Raw genomic sequence first — 21,445 nt, forward strand, 5'->3', positions numbered from 1 at the left:
CACTTAAAAAACTGGCCAAGTGTGATTTGGTCTACGCACAATGGATTCCGTGTATTTACATGATACAACATCGTCTCGTAAACAATATGTACAGTTTTTTCTGTAGATTTTTCAAGAGAACTCATGAACAGTGTGAACGATTACATAACGGTTAAGATCCGCTCTCACTAAATAATAGATCGTGGGTCCAAAAGATCTCTAGATGGAAAAGTTTTCTTTAAAGAGTCAGACCAAGATAAGTTGGTGCAAGTGTTATTTTAAACGTCAAACTTCTATGAAATTATAATGTTTACTTAACACTTGCATAGGCCGGGCTATCAAAATCGCTGCCATCTCTTGGTCTGACCCTTTAAGGAAAACTTTACCAGCTAGAGATCTTTTGGACCCACGATCTATAATTTAGTGAGAACGGATTTTTTCAATTTATAATTCGGAGTGTACTGTACTATCAATCTTTAAAAAATGCTTAAACATTGTTTTGTTCTTCAGTAATTCTAACAGTAAAAGTTAAAAAGTGTTTCAACAGAAGAAGTGTCCATGTACGGTCAGCAGCAGTGAAAAAGTACCCCCTCTGCATAAAAATTTTCTATGCAGGGGGGGTACCTTTTCTCTGCAGCTGACCCACTGTCAGCAATTTTACTACAAAATTAGGTAACAAAAATAGTAGAGATCCGTTTAAGGGCATATTCGGTATAATAGGTATCGTGATCTGATTAGGAAAAAGGAGAAGTAATTTCTTTTAAATCAAAACACGATACACGAAAATAAATTTTAATTTTGCACCAACCACATCCGTAGATGTCTTAGTAGGATGCATCTTAATAGCCTGAGGGTTAGTGTACCTACACAAAGAAAAACAATGCAAAAAAATTTAAAAACTGGAATTAAAGACACAGTAAACAAAAGAAACATTCAACCACTTACAAAATACCCCGACTTTTAGGGCTTCTTGTCTCTCCCTATCGTGACATCAGTCCAATATTTAATTAGCGGGCTGTCAAGACGCTCGGCCATACACCTCAGCATGCTGTTTCCACTGCCGCGCACTCGTTTCAGCAGTAAGGCTATTCTTTTTCGCCTAGTGCCAAAAATAAAGGTGCCTACATTCATGGTTCAAATTTCATTTTGAAATACGTAGTTTCTACCATGTCTCTGCGTCATCTATTTTGACTACGGAGCCCTAAAAAAGAAGGCGGCGTCGCTTGATATTGAACACACAGCTTGATAAACTTTATGACAAGATTTTAATTTATCGTTAAATGTAATCCATTTGACAAGTTTAATCACCAAACAGAAACCCACGGTCAAGTTTATCTGTTTACGGTTTTTGCATGACAACGGTTTAAATACCTATTTTTCACGTATTTTTTTATGTACAATCAGCAAAACCATTAGCTTAGCACCATTACATACATATTTGTATGCAGAGATGCTAAACTAATAACTTTGCGGACTGTTACGGCCCGATTCGAAAAATGATTAAGACACGTTTAAGATCTTTAAAAGATCGATAACTAAACGACATGTCAAAATTGACGTTTATTTCAATTCCGCTGTAATCCCAATAAGATCTATCTACGATATTTCTAACGTCAAAGTGACATTGGTTGCCAGAATCGAGCTGCTTCTGTCAATTGTACGACATAAAAACGATATCCAGATGAGAACTTATCTAAGCCAGAACTTATCTTTATCGTATCTAATTCTTCGAATCGGGCCGTTAGTACAGTCACTGTACCACTGTGCACAAATGCGAGTCAAGCGTGCAATCAAACGCAACTAATTGCGACTAATCGTGCGCGTGATGCAAACTCATCAACCAACCAAGCTTTCCACCGAGGCACACAAAACGAGAATGTTTGGTCGGAATTATAAGAACGGGCCAATCTTTACTTTTGAAATCTATGCATAAACTACATGTCCAGTTTCATACTTTCTTCCGAATCGGATTATACTTTTGAAATTCGACAGAAAGGAAGCTGGCCTACCATGTTTTTAAAGATTGTTCCAGCGAGTTTCAATCATATGACGTACAAGGTGATAACAATTCTAATTTATTGTTTCATTGCATGAAATAAACGGATTTAAAAACGTAAACGTATGATACAGTATCAATAAAGTATAAATACGAAAACAATTAGTATTCGCATAACGACCTCCTTAAGCTCTTGAGCTGTTTTAAGGTATTATAATTTGCTTGTTCTGATATTGCTATGATACTACCTTCACATCTTTGGATTGCCGGTTCAACCCGTTACCAATTGCGCCAGCTGACCATCCATCATTCACCGCGAATTTAACCATTGCAACCAACCATTGCGTTGCATTTGCACTGCATTTTTTAAGATGTGGGTTCGAGTCCCACGTTGGGCAGAGTTGATCATTGTTGATTTTTTCATTGTTATTGACATCTGTATATACAATTTAAATAAAAGCTTGTTAAAATTGTGTTTGACTCATATAACCTAATACTTTTAAATAATCTTGAAAATATTAGGTTATATGAGTCAAATGCTAGCAATATTTGTTAACATTTTTTGCCTTTTATACATACATATTGAGCTCCACATTATTTACGTATTGTACAGAAAAAATTCGTCCTTCCTCAGCGCTGACATTCCACATTTTCTTTTCAACTTTCCTCCATCCCTTGAGGCCATTTCTGTATTAAGAATTTGATATGTTTTATCTCGTTTTGATACGTACTTCAGTCAGCGAGCTACCGCTTACGCTGATTGGGTCTCACTTGTCTCACGAAATGCAATCAAAAGAATCAGAAGTGTTCTCTAACTGCATCTCGCTCGCACTTATTGGTGCACGTGAGACACCTGGAGCCCGATCCAGATTTAATCACTTCTTCCAGTTTTGAACTGGTTTTGATGCGACCTTGACGATCGTCTTGGTGATTAGCGTGCATCATACATTCGACGTTTACTTCATTTCGTCTGCATTAATCAGCTCGAGCAATCTTCAAGGCGTTATATATATATTTCGTTTCGTTTAATTAATTTTTTTTCATTTTATTTCGAATTCTACAATTTTATTATTTTTTTATTCATTATTTTAATTCATTTTAATTTTAATATCAATCTTGATGGTGATCTCATTGTCAAAAATATAATGTCGATTACTTTTATGTAATGTTTTGATTTTAATGTACTTTATAATGGTACTAACAATGCTTAATGGATTTTTTAAAATATTGTGTAATAAAGATATTTTATTTATCAAAGTAAGATCTAAACCGTATCAAAATGTTAATACAGACTCGGGTGCCGTGACCCTGAAGCGTTGTGATAAAGGTTTAATCAATTATACTCGTGTCAAGCACGACACACGACAGATAAAGGTCACGACACACTTGTTGGGCTGCGGGTGGAGACGTTAGGGAAGTAGAAATGACGGTACTGTAATATCTTCTTCTATATATTACATTGCTTAGTTGTTTATGTCGATGCCACTGATTTTAACTTTCACGATGGTTGTATTTTTATCATCTGTCAATATACCTGTCACCTTCGCACTTACATACTTGTTAGAATGTAACAGGCATGGTGTAACAGGCGATAAAAATGCGCCGCCGCATCTTTTATACCAATCTTCTTTCAGAACTAATAAATACCATAGAACATTATTACAAAAAAATGACTAAATCCCACAGTAAGCTGAATAGGCTTGTATTGTGGGTACTTAGACAACGATATATTTTTATAGCTACATATTTATGAATACTTATGTACATAGAAAACACCCATGACTCAGGAACAAATATCCATGTTCATCACACGAATAAATGCCCTTACCAGTATTTGAACGAGGGACCATCGCCTTCATAGGCACGGTCACTACCCACTAGGCCAGACAGGTCGTCAAAACTCGTGGAAATCGTGGTTATTTTCTCTACAAAAAAAAAGCAATGCCGACGTCATTTTCCTCCTATAGCCGTCATTTCCCTGCTACAGCTGTCATATTGCTGGTCCATTTTACTTTAACATAGTATTACTTCTAAACTATTTACTTAAAACCGTTGCCTTATGTATCATTCAAATTCTATTTCCAGAGAATTTTCTCTCATACTTATTTTTCTGAATCTGAAGAGAAATATTACCAGGAAAATGACGCAAAAATTACATTTCATATATATACACCCACATCTATTTAAAACTGTAATGAGTTTCCTCACTTTTGTCAAAACCATTCGTGACAGCCTGACAAAAAGACACTCGTGTGATGTGATACCATAAATATATCGTTTACCATTAACATTAAGTGCGAATTGACGTAAAGCCTATCATATAACGTATCCAAGGGAGAAAATGAATGATGGATATCGGATAATAAATGACATATCTTATGGGACGAATGACACCGTCATATCGATTTCATTGTTGCCATAACGCGCCCATGTACAGTTGCTCGGTAAAGCAACTACAATAGGGTGACAACTAAATAGAACGGCACATAGGTTATCGATTTTACACCTAGTTATGATAAAAAGATATATAAAATATAACAGCGTTTCAAATGCTTACCTTTTTCCAATAAAAAAGCGACAAGTGCGAGTCGGACTCGCCCATGAAGGGTTCCGTACCATTTATGACGTATTAAAAAAAACTACTGGACAAATGCAGGACATTGATGTGCACGTATCAACTATAAGCTGCCTGTGCATTCATAAATAATCAATAATAATAATAGATCTCGTTCAAACCAATTTTCGGTGGAAGTTTGCATGGTAATGTACATCATATATTTTTTTTTAGTTTTATCATTCTCTTATTTTAGAAGTTTCAGTGGACACACACACACACACACACACACCACTTTGGAAGTGTCTCTCGCGCAAACTAAGTTTAGAAAAAAATGATATTAAAAACCTCAATATCATTTTTGAAGACCAATCCCACCCCATAGATACACCACACGTATGGGTTTGACGAAAAAAAAATTGAGTTTCAGTTCTAAGTGTGAGAAACCCCCAAAATTTACTGTTTTTTTTTTGCTATTTTTGTGTGAAAATCTTAATGCGGTTCACAGAATACATCTAGTTACCACGCTTCAACAGTATAGTTTCGGAAAAAAGTGGCTGTGACATACGGACGGACAGACAGACAGACAAGACGAATCCATAAGGGTTCCGTTTTTTGCCATTTGGCTACGGAACCCTAAAAAGGGAGGGTTAACAAATAAATAAATAAATAAAGGGTTATTTCGCCGCCCAGTCTGGCCTAGTGGGTAGTGACACTTCCTATGAGGCTGATGGCTCTGGGTTCGAATCCCGGTAAGGGAATTTATTTGTGTGATGAGCACAAATATTTGTTCCTGAGTCATGGATGTTTTCTATGTACCTATTTAAATATTTCGTTGTCTTAGTATACCCACAACGAGCATTCTTCAGCTTACCATGAGACTTAATCAATTTTTGTAAGAATGTCCTTATAATATTTTTTATTTATTTTTAACGTAGAAATTGGACAATGACTGATGATATTTGCCGCACTTTGTCAATAGAAATGCCATGCAAAGTTAACTTGGTCCGACTCTAAGCCCCTGACGATTTTAATCCAAAAAATTTCCTTGTGCTTTAAAATTCATTAAGTAATCTCTGTTATCAACGTTTATCTCGGTGAGCCATTTTAATGCCGCTATCCTCAACAGTAGGTAGGTACTTAAACATTTTTATTATAAGAAATAATGCTACGAGATAACTTATTATGTACATCAAGGTTGTTCCGTACCTCAAAAGGAAAAACTGAACTCTTGTTCCGGACTATTCGAGTCTGGGGTTCTACCGCGAAGATCAAAAATCGAAATTTCGTTATCTGCCTCTCTATCACTCACATATGCAAGAGTGATAGGTAGAGAAGCAGATAACAAAATTTAGATTTTAAATTATTGCAGTAGACCGTCTATTCGTCCGTCACAGACAATTAACTCTGACACTATCATGCCGACAAATAAAATCTACATTTGTCATACACACGATTGATAAATTTGCGCAAATCTGCGGTGGAAGCATAGTTCCATTTTTATTACTTGTCACTATGCCCGTCAGTTTCGCGCTTACATACTTGTTAGAACGTGACAGGCACAGCCCTATTTGCACAGATTAATCGCTACGATATAAACTAAGTGTGTAGCATTAAACAGTTGGTACTTACCTATTACCCATATGTATTTGTATATTCACATGCAAGCTGTTGACCCAAAGACATCCATGTAACATATATAACGTAAACAATAGATATATATATATATATTTTTTTAATTTATTTAGGAGACAAACAGTCACATATTAATATATATAAGCTTAAGTAATAACAAACAGACCTTTAGTTCCATTGAAAATAAAAGTATACATAGTAAATTACAGATCGAAACAGGGAAGGTGTTAGGCATCTTCTTGTCTGTCACGCGTACACTCGTACAGGGACTTCAAAACATCGGTAGGTAATTAATAAATGCATGACATAGTACAGAATTTAAAGTAGTATACAAAATAATTAAAAATACATGTATCGCTATAGTTGTTATGCGTGCAAATAATATATAGTTACTTAAAAGAAAACGTACTTACAATATTTATAAAGAAAAGATTGAACTTCGCAGAATGCTACTGTATTTACAAAATGATAATGAAAAAATATCTAAATTTGAAAATTTATCATTGTAATCACGACAGGCTCGTCTAAAAAATGTATGCTTGGCAAAATTAGAGCCACAAAAGCTAATATGGAATGTTTGGGGGTGGCGAGTGGGAATACGACGAGGCAATTTAAAAATAATTTTTTCAAGAAGATCAGGAGAGTCAATATAGTTATTTAAAAGCTTATATACAAACATTTGGTCTATATATACGCGGCGTCCGACTAATGGCGTGAGACCGTGCCGTATGCTGGTACTTTCAGACAGATATTTGCTATACAACGAGGCTAAGTAGTTGTTTAACTCCTCGTGCTAATATTGATACCCAAGCAAGCAAAAAGCTGTAAAATTGATCTACGAGCGTAGCGAGCGGTTCAAAAAGTGGAATCTCGAGCGTTACCAGAGTTTGAGGGTACGAGGGTAAAATAAATTATGCTGATGTGAAACTCTTTTTTTGCACATCAACACTAGGAAAATTCTTACTGTAAAATATAATAAGACAAATCCAAATGAACGCTATTCAATATTTATAATTCAAATAAAAACGCGACCGTGCTACAGCCGCTGGTGTTTAAAAATTATATTTGTCAGACAAATGACATAAAGTTGTTACATACAAAAGAAACACAGGAATACTATGGAGAAACACTATTTATCAGTTCGCATTGTATTTTTTACGACACAGCCTGTATTGTCAGCCTAAAAGGGATATCCCTAATATATCCAAAGTATCTCATACTTAGGGAGAAAGCCTTACGAAGTGAACAAAGAGATCTGCAGTAAACAACGCCTAGTGAGTGATAATGATGTAATTTAAGGTGACAATGAAAAATACAATACTTTCGCTTGTTTTTCTCATATTCTGTTTTTAACGTATGTTTTATATATGACTCTTTTACATATATCTATTACATTGAGCCAATAAAACTAACCAGAAAGCCATTTTCTCGTTACCTCTCTCAAGAACCAGTTGAATTCCTCCTTTTATGCAAATTAAATGTCTTCGGTAGTTTTTCTCCGACTAATGTGAGGGTACCTCCCTCTAATAGGATTGTGTCCATTCCGCAGTACGGCCATTTGAATACTAAAAGGATGTCAGGTGCGTATCCTATAATTAAAATTAGAATACGCCTGTAGGTGTGTGGAACTAGAACGATGGATCTGAAATGTATGGGATGATCTGCGGATCCGGATAATTTTATACATTTCGGAATATTCGGATAAAATGAAAATGAAAAATGAAATAAATATTTATTCAAAAACAAACCTTTAAACTAAATCACATCTTCCGCGAAACCAGAGTATGGTTTGTTGGCAGACGAGGCTCCAAATAACATGAGGTAAAGGTTTTTTTATCTGTTAGCTATCTATAGCTATTAATATTAATATTAATAGCAATGGCAAACAAGACAATAAAGAACTGTGAGCTATCTTGTTTGTCATTACTTAAGAATCAATATTACTACCTATATCTGTTAATTTATACAATTAAACTTATTTCTTAATAAATTACTTTACTTTTACTGTATTTTGTTTTAACCCGACCCGGATTGTAAACCCTATGTGGCATGAACTATGTATGTATCTATCCAAACTTTTTTTTTTTATATTTTCAAAGTATTTGAAAATGTACTCTATTTTGCGATATCTATGTGGTGTTTGTAATATTTCGGATTAAATTCTGATTCTTGTTAAAAGTATCGTTTTGATGGTTTCAGATTTAACGACTTGTTACGGTTTTGATCTTGTTTTGATACGACCTTGAAGATCACACACGCTAATTGGTGCATGAGAATGAAGTGAAAGTCGTGCGTGAGACGCGCGCCAAGCCCCAAGGCGATCGTCAAGGTAGTGTCAAAACCAGTGGAAAACCATAACAAATTGTTAATTTAGAATCCACCTCCCTGACTCTGCGGGTTTGCGTAGTTCATTGCAGCCGTAATGTGTATTTTTTTGTCTTTTACAATATATATTATGCTAGATTTTAAGGTAGATATTTAAATATGCCCCACTTTTTCTTCTTTTTATCATGTTACCTTCTGTAGGGCTCATAATCATATTCTTCCACTTAATCCGGTCCCGGGCAGTTTGGGTAACCTCCTCCCACTCCATCCCCAATACACCCAGCTCTTGCTCCACTGAATCGTGCCAAGTAAATTTAGGGAACTATGTTTCCGTTTGCCTAGCATCTTCCAGGCCCACTAGTTGCCTAAAAATATTTTTTTTTTTCATAATACACTTACTACACTACACTACACATATTAGTAAATCATTTATGGGACTTTTCCACCAAATAAGCCGTCTAACCGCACACTTGACCGCGTACAGGGTGGATTATCAAAGCCAGCCACAACAAATAGAAGGGTGTCGCTCGTTAATATCTCATTAGTCAGGCCTAAATTAATCCTAACGGCCGAAGAGTCGCACGTTTAAACGAGCCAGCAAAAACACCAACGTCACTTTTCCGATGTAACGGCGTCCTACTGATGGGCACATGCCTCCTCTCATGCGCGAAAAGGCATGGCTATAGTCTCCACGCTGGCCCAATGCCACCCTCTCTTCAATGTATAACCATTTTGTGGTGTATTTTTGTAATGTCGGTATGCCCTTGCGTGCGTCACAAACATTATTAACGATGAAATTTAGAACAATACGACTTACGTTAGGGGTTCGAGGCTACTAAGTTTTGTAATTCGTTTTTTTTAGTACAATTGACTTTCTCTAATAAGCGACGAATGGAATGTTGCAGTCAGTATAAAATATAGCGTATCAAACTATGCGTCAAAAGTATTCATTTTCTGAAAGCTTAACGAAATATCTCTATGTATACATATAACTATTATAGTACGTTTTTTAGCAATAATAAAAGGTAAGCGGTGTTGACTTATCTTTAAATAAATCACGGCCAATATGTAACAATTATAACTCATATACGATCATTTCCGTTCTTTTGCTTTCATAAGTAATGTAAGTTATTGATTTTTAAAAAGCGTTTTTCAATTAATAGACATGTCAAGATTGTTTACCTTTTTTCTAGTGCCAAAAAATGAACTATAGGTAAATAATTAAGTAATCTCTATACGTTAATTAAAGTTCGACACTAATTCACCTAAGCGTTCGTCTCGGCACTCTGGCCTACATTCGGAATACTCGTAATAGCCAGTTTTTGTGACTCGATCCGCATCGGCGCGTAAATTAATGATTATTAGCTGCCTGCCGGGCTTTTTGAGCATTATCTTACAGTTTATGGGTATGTTATGTCAGAAAAGGGGTAAGTACCTACCTATTTATAAAATACATACTATAAAATATTCTTAACTTTTTCAGTTTTTCTTTGCCATTTGGATACAAAAACAGTATGAATTAGAGTCACACCATGCTAAGTTGGCAGCAATTTTGATAGTGCATTCGTAAAATGTACCCAAACCGTTAACTTAAATATTAATTAGTCCACAGGAAAAGCTCGTTTTTTCGGAATGTAATTAAGTTTACAGAGTACCCATTTGTCACTTCTCGAAATGTCACGCACACGCTAACATTACTGATATACCTAAGATACTGGTTGTCCCTTATCTATTCGATTCCTTCGCGCCAGCTTTAGTGAACTGAAAGTAATTAGTTACGTACTAATTACTTTGATTGACTAATGAATGAGAACTGATATCCTTTGTATCGTTAATTTAAATTAATGTGCCTCGACAGAGTGCTTTAATAAAGTGAACGTTTTATATTTTATTAAAGGACGCTATTTATATTAATTTAGATGTACGTAGGTATTCATCAAGCCGATTCTGATTCAACAATTTGTATTTTATCTAGTTTTGATACGACCTTGACTCACGACTACATTTTTGTTCACGACTGTGATGATTTGTTCCTGTTCACGCACATGCTAAGTCGTCTCATTAGACAATTCGCTCGCAATTTTAATGCGCGTAAAGCTGGCCATACACACTAGGGTATGCCTGTTCAACTGCCCTGGTAAACCTGGCTAAGATACTGCACAATCGAATGCCACATAGTTACGCTCCTTTTTACCAGTGCAGTTGAGCTGTACAAGAAAAACCGCGCAGGCTTATCCTAATGTGCTATTGCCAGCTTTACGCGCACTAAAAGTGTGAGCGAGAACGTGTGAGACGACTTATCATGTGCGATGTAGGTGGTTGGATCAAGGGTCAGATGCAGAAGGCGGTGATCTTGGACATGGCGCGGATAGTCCGGCGCGTCCTCTCTCTGCGGCCCTAACCACCAGCAGCTTAGGCCCCGCTCCGCTGCCGGCGGCAGTCTAGGTTAGGTTTTTTTATGTTTTGTATCGTTTTTGTACATGTTTTTGTATTTTACTTTTATATCCATATAATAAATGTCCTAATCTAACACCATAAATGGATCAAGGAAAATAATAAGAAGAATAATTTATAATCATAACAGAATACATGGTAAAAGTTGCTCAAATGCGGTCCTGTGTGTCCCAAATTAGGCTGAGTCTGTATCTTGGGACCCACCGAAAACATAGTTTTAAATTAAAATAGGCCTCCAGTTAGGAGTCATTTCTTTTCTATTTAAAAATTCTCCATTATCTCTGATAAAGATTCCGATGGAAAGTTATTTTCTACAAAAGGAACCATTTATCTCCGATGGAGTGGAAAGCAACAGATTGTGTCTAAAAACATTTTTGTGAACAACTGGGCACTTGAGGACAATAGTTCATCATCATTATTTCAGCCTTTCTTTTATTTGTAGTTATAGACAGCACAGCTGATTGACCGGCAACGAGAAAACCAGTAGCAATCGAATTTTCCTGAGCGAGAAACATACAGTAGATAACACAATGTAGCCGTCTAACTAGAGCGGTGAATGAAAACTTGGTTCTTAAGGTAACCAATACAATACAATAAATAAAACTAAGATCCGTCAGTACGTGAGGCTACGTAAGTAAAATATAGTCACTAGCCTTAACGTCAGTACATCTTGAGGTAACTCGGAACCGAACGAATGTGGCTTCGGACGTCTTTGGATGTCTCACCAAAGCACCCACGGAGAAAACCTTCAGCAGCAATAAAATCAGGTAAATAAGCAGAGGCAGTCGCATGTCTCAAGACTAAGAGAAGAAGTAAGCTCTGAAGAAACAAAAGACGAGTGAAATTGGTTTGTTTAGGACGAAACATGTTGCTGATTTGCATTTATATAGTCGTTCGATTTGTAGCTGGCCCCGAGCGGCTAATCCTTTGTCTATTGTTAAGTGAAATCGCACGTGCCACTACCTACGAAAAAAATGGTCCAATCGCTTTAACCGGTTATTGAATTACAACTTCTAGGAAAATTGCAATAATGAACAACTGGTCCCTCTACGGTAACTGAGTGCCGGCGAGTCGAACGCTACAGAACCAGTCTAAAATGTGTCCTCGACATGCGTAGCAAATGGGCATCGGTTTTTTGAGCGTTGGACTAGCCCGCGCTCAGGTGTCACTTAGAATACGAATCTTCTTTTTACAGGTAGTGGCACGTGCGGTTTTACTTAACAATAGACAGGGGATTAGCCGCTCGGGGCCAGCTACAAATTGAACGACTATAACCACCTGACGAAGCCTGCGTTGTGGATATCTTATTTATATACAAACTGGATTATTTTTAAGGTTATGTTTTGGTCATTTAATAAATTAGTTAATTGTAAAAGAGATGCATATATTAATTGTTGATTAAAGACTGACTGCTCGTATATTAATTTCTACGCAAGGGTAATTAATCAGGCAACTCGAATAGCTTTGCTCAATTAATCTGTCCAAGTCAGCTTCGGTAACTCCACCCTTATCTGCGTAAATTAGAATATGCATGCATAAGTTAAAAAAATCTTTAGCGAATTAGAAAAACAAATACACTCACAATTTAGAGACACAATACGAGAATTTTTTTAATATTTAGCCTCTTATAGATGCTAATTTTTGTGGGTTGGATTACTTTTTATTTGGATTCACTTTTAGAGGGTCCGAAAATAATATTTTTCTCTCGTAAGCTTGTGATAATGAGTTTTAAACGTATTAATATAATTTAAAATTAGTCTACCGTAGGCCGTTTATAGGCTACCGTAGTCGACTAGGAACCCTTATAGTTTCGTTTCGCAATGTCCGTCTGTCTGTCTAGCCTATTCTGACAGAATGGTAACTACGGAATCCTACAATGAGCATGGCTCGACATGCTCTTGGCCGATTTTATCTTTGAAGTCCTAAATCCGCAATTAAATTAATACAATATGTCAGATTAGTTTCAATTAACTAATCTGATGAAGTTACCATATGTATGCAACTAATTAGGTAGTACTCGGTGCGCGGCTATTGTGACCGCTGCTCATGTACTGTTAGTAGTCAAGAACGGAGACCCAGGCTCTCCGAAACACGTCACGCGAGTGACCAAGAATAAGTGAGTTAAACCAGAAAATTAGCTTTATGTAATTGTGATATTCCACGGGTAAAGGTTAGCGACTAGTGACGCTACGGTGCTACGAGACGTAAGCGCCAGCCGCCATAAGGTACCTTTATCCGTGGAACGATACAGCGTAATATAATGTTCAGATTTTGTTATTATACATATATAGTCCTACGTATTTTAAGTAGGTACTTTGGTACATACCTAGTTAAATATACGAATACCTAGTAAGTCATGAAGCATAATATTTCTCGTCGTTTCTAATTTATACTCGTACTTCGTCAACTCTGTCCATCTCTTCCAAAGTCGAAGATCTTATAACAGTAAACTTCTAACTTATTATAATGAGCGCGGCTAACATTTCATAAGATTTTAATGAATGGCAGAATCATCATTCTTCATGGTGATACTCGTATTAAAAGTCTTCGAAAAGCGATGAATTCAAGTTTATCCAAAAAGCCCTTACCGTTATTGACACATTTAAGACGAAAGGAGATGGCCGCTTCTCCATACAAACGTAGTCCCCATTTTCCTGTCTGGATATTGACATTATGGAATATATTTTTAAATAATTTGATGTGTATATATTATATAATATATTTTTATTAAGAGTAAAAAAATAATTTAATAATAACTCAATGTACTCTTCTTCGTTTTTACGACAAGACAAGACAATTTTATAATTTTAATCCCTTAATTTTAGACGCTTAATACCCGAAAATATGGAACAAATTCTGGTCGTCTACTTTAACAAAGTGAAAAATTTTATAAGTAAAACTATAAAATTTTCTTGTCTTGTCTTAAAAACGAAGAAGAGTAAATTGAGTTATTATTTAATTATTATTTTTACTCTTAATAAAAACGTATTTTTACAAGCAAATCCTTGAGTGATCACTAGTATATAGAACTAGCATCGATAGTCAAGTTTATCGATACAGGAACTCCCTACTTGTCAAACAATTTTGCACACGGATTCCTATGTCTGGTATTGACCGTAGGCCCTACGATAGATTTTTTTGGATTTTTAAATGCTCCTAACTGCTATAACTGCTATAACTGGCTGTGGTTCATATACAACAAATTGTGTCAAATATTTTCAATAACGTTAATATCCAGAGAGAAAATGAGGACTACGTTTGTATGACAAGGCGATCTTGCATGGGTCCTCCACTTTCGTCTGTAACTGATCATTCGTAACCCTTAACATAAGGAGATAAGGTCTACCAACATCCAAAAATCAAAAAGGGAACATAGCACGGTAATCGCTTATGCCATTATTACTGGGCTATAACCGTAGTTCGCCACTTCGTTCCTTTATGTTTGTCTGTTTCCTCATTCTCGCCTCTTTATCACTTCAAAGAGTGATAAAGAGACAAAACTACTATTTTCAATTTTGTTAGCTATTAGATCTCCTGAAGCACTTTTCACAATAACATCACTTTTGTCTATATTTTGTTCTAAATGTTACGTCCTTTTCCCTAAAAGAAAGGAAAGGTACTTTATCGAGGCTAAAGATAAGGGAAACTTTTCCAATATTAATCTTTGGAAAGAATGGGGTAAATATGCGATGTTTGACACGTTCCATGTTACAACATATTGGGACGTGATACTGGGTTTTACATGATTTACCATGATTGTGTAGCGTGTACTTACAGTGAAATATTTATATATATTTGAAAAAAACAACATACATTAAGAAAAACCTTATTTTTAGTACTTATATCGTGAGCTGAAATAGATATCGTACACGAAAGAAAATTGACCAAGTCGTGGTGGCTGAGGCGGGATCTCGTGAGATTGTAAACTGTCAACAAATATAATATATCAAATTACGAATAGTCCTTGAATCTATTAAGTTTCAAATTTCACTTTGTAAAATTAAATTAATGTATTATTTTGAAGCAATATGAAACATTACCCAAAACATTAAGAGGACTCGTTTGAAGTTAAAACTTTCTTAATGGAGATAACGCGGTCAATTAATTTAATCTGATTGAGTCGATGGTCCTTTCCGCTTCCGGGTTTGCTGGCATAATCATTTTGTTTAAAATTTAAAAATAGAACCCTAAAACAAAAAGCAATAGAAACTTTGTTATTCTTTGACAGTTGAGATCAGAAGTAATAAGATTTTTGTATTGATTACTTAAGTTAGTTAAGTAGGACGTTAACCTAGTAAGTAGTATGAAAATCATGCTACCTTTTTACCTCAGATCATAGAAAGTACTAGATGGCTGACGGAGGCGTGGCGCGTGTCGCCGCGACATGGCCACATCGTGGCCATACCGGCCCGCCGTAAGACAGTAGCAAATTAGCTGTCATTGAACAATGTGCGCGTCAATTTTATTGAAATGCCGAATTATAGCGTTATTTTGTGTCGAAATAGGAGTGCATCCAAAAACTATAAGGATCATGGAGTTACATAGTACATTTTTTTTTCACGTATTAGTCAATAAAACCACACATTTTAACAAATAAATCCAGTGACATATGATTTTTCTGAGTCAGACCATGTTGTCATACAAACGCGTGGCAATTTGTCTATGCATTCTACATTGACGCTTTGGCATGGAAAACTATTTGTAGTGTCCTTAGCAACGGCGCAATGCATTAAACCGCTAACGATATTCACAGGGACATTATTGTTTCTTGGTACGACCGCCAACCGCTCCCTTCATTGACGCCGCGAAGTAGAGTGGTGCTCGTGCATATAATTGATCTTTGAGCGTTATCGATAAAAATGTTTGGATATACTGTATACACACATTAAAAATAATTACTTTCATACGAAAGTAATTATTTTTCAAGTAAAATTTTACAATTATTTTATATGCACCTAATATTTAATTTAATACTTATTAATTTGGATTAAAAATCGAAAACGTAAGCCAAAAAATAAACTGATTTAATTAAGTACAATTGTACAAATGTACAAATGTTTTATTTCAGAAATAAAATAATAACAGTATTACATTTATGCTGGCCCCCACACTAGGCATAGCCTGTCCTGTGGTGGATAATACGGTTTACAAGTAAAAAAAACAATACTACAATTGAAAATAATAATATACAATTATTTAGAGTTAACAATTGAAAAAGAAACGGTGGTGAATGGAATTTACAGAGGTACAGTTTACAGTGAGTCAAAAAAGAAATATGTTCATGATTGCAATTTTTTTCAGTTTCCCGAAAATCCCAGTATTAACGAAAAATGGATAGATGCTACAGGAAGAGGGCCCTAACTGGTTTACAAGCGAGAAAAGTGTTATTTGTTCGGATCATTTTCAAGAAAAATGTTTCCAGTTACAGTTACAGATAGAATATAAATATGTTAAAAATAATAGTATATTGTATACTTAGTCGATCCAAAAGTTCTATCAGAAAGATTTTTACTGATAATTATGATTACTGTTTCCTTATTATTCGTACATATTATATAAAAGCTTATTTAATGGTGCATTATACTTACTATATAACATGCTGGAATTGCTTTCAATTGGTGACAAAATATGCTATAATAACCTGAAACTTTTTTTTTAATGAAGCGCTCCCGTCTAACGACAATCCCAAAGTAAACAATTTAAACAAACATTACATCAAATAATGACTAAAATGTAAACCAATTTGATTAGTTAAGCATAAACAAGCTTTCGCATCATGGTACATGTTTTTTTTTAATTATAAGCTTTGTGTTACATTTTATCAGTAAAAACCTTTGTGAGAGAACTTATGGCTCAACTAATATACCTTACACGTACCTAAAAATTCTTAGCTCGTAAATAAGGTCAAAAATTTAAAGGAATATAAATTAAGTCTATGGCAATTATTACTTAAAACAAAAATGTCAAAACTCTAAGGTCATTTTCAGAACATGTAAAATATCGATAGCTCTATCGAATTGTCCTCACTCTAGTGCCGCCGCTCTAGGCTCCCACACCGCGCGGTTTGGCCAATCACAGCGCGTGAGTTGGTTGTCTGGCCACGCCTTTAATGATGTGGTGGGGGACAGTTGGAGACAGCGAGACTCGTTGAAATTATGCTTCGTTATAAATCTCCTTACTTCTTATATCTATGCTTTTTACACAGTTATTTATTTTATTATTTATTAATAATTATTTAGCTGGAAGAGATAACTAACACAGTGGGACTGTGTCATTGTACTTTCTTAACTTATCTCTGTTATTTAGTGCAATATAATTTCATATAATAAATCGTCGTTGAGAATGCTAAATCTGGTATGTGCACGATTTTAATCCCCTATTTTGTTGCTAAATAGGTAGGTAACTATTTGTTAATCAAAAATCGAGCACATAACAGATTTGGCATTCTCAATGACGAAATCAAATACTACTACAACTCTTAATATTTTTTCAGAGCTAAACTAATAAGTAAGAAACAAAAAACTTGTACAGATTTACAAAAATCTCAAAAATGGTAACTTAAATAAGCCTTATAAGCTTAACAGAATATCCTAAGTGTCTAAGTATTAAGTCGGAGGACCGTCAGCAGGAACCCGAGATTTGACAACATGTTATAAACAGGGGCTTATAAATACATGTAAAAAAATCTTTTGTATTTTAAGAACCATATCTTTTATCGTTCATAGAATTTCCAAGACACCGCGGATTCTGAAATCTGAATGATTATGATTAAATCCTGCGGCGGCATAGCTGTCATATTTGGGTCAAGGAATTCCTATCATAAATATCGCTGCAAACCAAATCTGATTTTATTACCGTATGGTTCCGTGACCCAATTTATTGCTAAGTCGGTTTTGCTTATTTATTGTTGTATTACATGGACTAACTAATAATAAGATGCAAGGCTATGTAAAATAGCGTCAAAAAGTTTGGTTTGAAAACGGTAACTTGGGATCATAGTTAATCCTAAACTGCATAAATTTGACGTCAGTAAACTGAAATAGCGCTAGAAGACGCCTTATTCGGTTTTATTTCGGCCCCAGGCACTAGAGATCTTGGAATCTTCGTCACACTTTCTCTAGTTGTGTTACAATGTTTGAAATAACACAAATCATCTTGATTTTATTTGCCTATGTAAAAATAAATACGTAACTAGAAATTATAACTATGGGTTATCAATTTATTTGTTTCGTAGTTGCCTATACCTACTAATCATACTTCACCTATCTACTTGCTGCAATTTTGGATTTAATTTTGGAATTTGGTTGACAGCGAAGTACTTACTAACTAATATATTTTATTGCAAGAACATAGTGTTTGACATATTTATTTACAATAACATATACATAATAATGGATATATACAGATGATTACTATAACTAGCTTATATCTAAAATAGGCCCTTGAGGCATTGTACCAAGGATGCTGGCGGCATTTCCTCGTTGTATCGCAATACTGATACGTTGTGCGAGGAAGCCGCCAGCTCTTCGGTCACCAGTTACGTCAACCAATTAACATTAATTAAAGACCTACTATCTGTACTTGTGTTGCTGTTCTTATTCTGTATTATTTTCTTATATGGAGGTGTGCAATAAAGAGTATTCGTACTTAGTACGTACGTATCCAATAACTCCACCAACTCAACGATAGCAGCATGGTTGTATTTTTATCGCCTGTCACCATGCCTGTAACGTTCTAACAAGTATGTAAGTGCGAAAGTGATAAAAATGCGACCGTGCTACAGCCGCAGTTTTTTTTTGTTTTATCGCCAATGTTTAATTTCTCTGTACGTGCATTGGGGTTACTTTAATTCCTGGGTTTACTTTGATAAAACCTTTACCTCAGGTTCAAACTCAAATATTACGCTTTCTGGACGCATCCTTTGGACATTTTTTTTACGGTTGGCAAGATTGAACTTCACTGCCAGTTTGTGATTTATGTTCGAGGGATAAACCACGTCGATCGATGAGAAAAGAATTAAAATTATGTAAGTATTAGTTTTGTGTACTTTTAATAGCCTGTATAACTTCTAATGTACCATGTTCTATATAGTAAATACATACATTTGATGTAAATCATTGAATCAGGCATGTATCGGCCTATAACATCGATGCTTGTTGCAAATCATAATCATGGCGGCCATTTGTATTTTTTCGGATTTTGTGGCATGGGGTGTCATTGATCGCTTATAGTTTTTTTAAAGATCATATAGTTAATTAATGGTTTCTTAACTGATTTTTGTTTTATTGTTTTAGAATAATGCCTCAATCATTAAAAAAAACGATTAGTTTCCCGAGCATATCGGAACTACTATGAAAAAGTTTTAAACCTGTGACAGAAGAGGTTGAACCCAGGCTGTCGATACGCCAAGCATCCAAACATCATGGTGTTGTCGATTACATATTGTTGGTAAAATTTGATAACTTTTATTGTTCAATAATTATGCTTCTAAACATAAATAACTAAAATATGACACTGTTTTGATATAAAGTTGATTTTTCTTAAACTATCCTTGTTTTTCTTTGACAAAGTAACCCCAAATGTACAAAAATCCTTATAAATCTTAAACCTGCGAACGGATTTTTTTTTAATATATTGAAGTTTTACTCTCTATAGGGGTTACTATCGAATTCTGTCGAAAAAAAGGGGGGGTTATCAAAGTAACCCCAAATTCAGTTTAAAGTTGATCGCCACTTTTTTATTTTATTTCAAGTGATACATAAAAAATGAAAATTATATTATTAGTGAAATCGACAGAGAAGCAAAAACTGATGTTGTCATTTTTTTTAAAGTTTTTTAGATTCCATATTCGGGAAGATAATTACATATTAATTTTGAAATTGATCAAAGTAACCCCAATCCACGGTAGAGCTTTTAACAACAAAACTTAATCCATTGCCTATTTTCAAAATTAATAGCTGATGGATTAAGAGTCCCCCTAAAGATCAATTATTTTCTCATTTTCATAGTATGCGGTTCCCTAAACGCAATAAATTTAATAAAAGATGCCACCATGCCTTCCATTTGGCTTAAGAAAAAATCAATACCACTGATGTGTTGTTAGCGTAAAAGCATCTTTAAGGCAGAAAGCAGCCAAATTTTTTGTACTTTTGAAAGATTCTGAAAAATAATACTAAACTGTTATTCTATATAGTCAATTTCATTAGTGCCAACGACAAGACGTGAAAAAAAAAGTAAATATGCATGTGACAAAAAATTCATCAAATTGTTGTTAGGGAGATTACATGAAATTAAGATAATTGCATAATTTTATTTCTGTCAATGTTTCGAAAGTGCAAAATGTCGAAAAAAGTCAAACGTAGCTATAGTTAATAAACATCAAATTATGTAAAAATATTTTCCATATTGTCAATATCCAGAGAGGAAAATGGGAACTACGTTTGTATGGAGAAGCGGTCGTCCCCTTTAGTTTTAAATGTGTCAATAACGGTAAGGGCTTTTTGGATAAACGTGAATTCATCGCTTTTCACGCTAATAGGTGCATGCGAAATAAATTCATGCATGAGATGCACGCCAATCACAAAGACGATCGTCATGGTCGTTTCAAAATCAGTTCAAAGTCGTAATAAGTTGTTGGCGCAACATAAGAACCTACACATATGAACAACCCATCCATCCATCGCCATCTTACCGGGCACTACCTAAAGGTTATGGCGCCATCGCTCGAAACGATGCTGCTATACCCTTGGCCTTTGATCTATTAGATGGCGCCACTTTTTGATATTTAGCAAATTGAACACATATCAGTGAAACAATGAGTAATATCGAAGTCAAATGGCGTTCTAAAAGTTTTAATTATGTGTCGAAAAATGGAAGTTTTCTTTGAAAATACACCTTTATTTCAAATTCTCTTTGACATTAGTCATAGCCAATAGAGGTGACAACAGGGTGTCATTTATGGACATTAGTACCTATCAAATACAGTCAGCTTCCGAGAGAGGTGACCATGCATGGACTGATTGTAAACAGGGGGGGGGGGGGGGGGGGTATATAATACCTACATCTAGGACGTTTACCTACCTAACGTAGGTATGTGCTCTGGTTTTAATAAAATTCACTTTATTTTACCCATTTAATTTTGTGGTATACTTTTGCTGACAGACACTATTAATTATAACGTAATGAAAACAAATTAGAACAGATGTTTTATTTAATTAATTTTCGCCCTTGCTGTTCTAAAACAAAACTTAATTATTATTCAGATTACTACATAATTGGAATATTGCTAACTAGACTATTATAGCAAGTATTTTATGGCAAAATAAATTAAATAACACATGAGTGATTTCGGACTTCGCTGGCACGGTCACCTACTCAGAATATGAGAAGATCGGCCTGTCAAGAGGGCGTTCTTGGGACGGTGGGTCGGCCCAGTAAGGCTAATATGGTCGGCTTTTTATCATTTGTCACCATGCCTGTCACGTTCTAACAAGTATGTAAGT

The 21,445-nt window shown here is 35.2% G+C and overlaps 1 protein-coding gene across 2 annotated transcripts in view; it reads left to right on the top strand.

The window, feature by feature from the left end:
* Nucleotides 1-21,445, top strand: part of LOC133529481 (soluble guanylate cyclase 88E) — a 184,645-nt gene that overhangs the window by 104,744 nt on the left and 58,456 nt on the right. The window lies entirely within an intron of this gene.

Source organism: Cydia pomonella, chromosome 21 (assembly GCF_033807575.1).
Source record: "Cydia pomonella isolate Wapato2018A chromosome 21, ilCydPomo1, whole genome shotgun sequence".
NCBI classification, from domain to species: domain Eukaryota; kingdom Metazoa; phylum Arthropoda; class Insecta; order Lepidoptera; family Tortricidae; genus Cydia; species Cydia pomonella.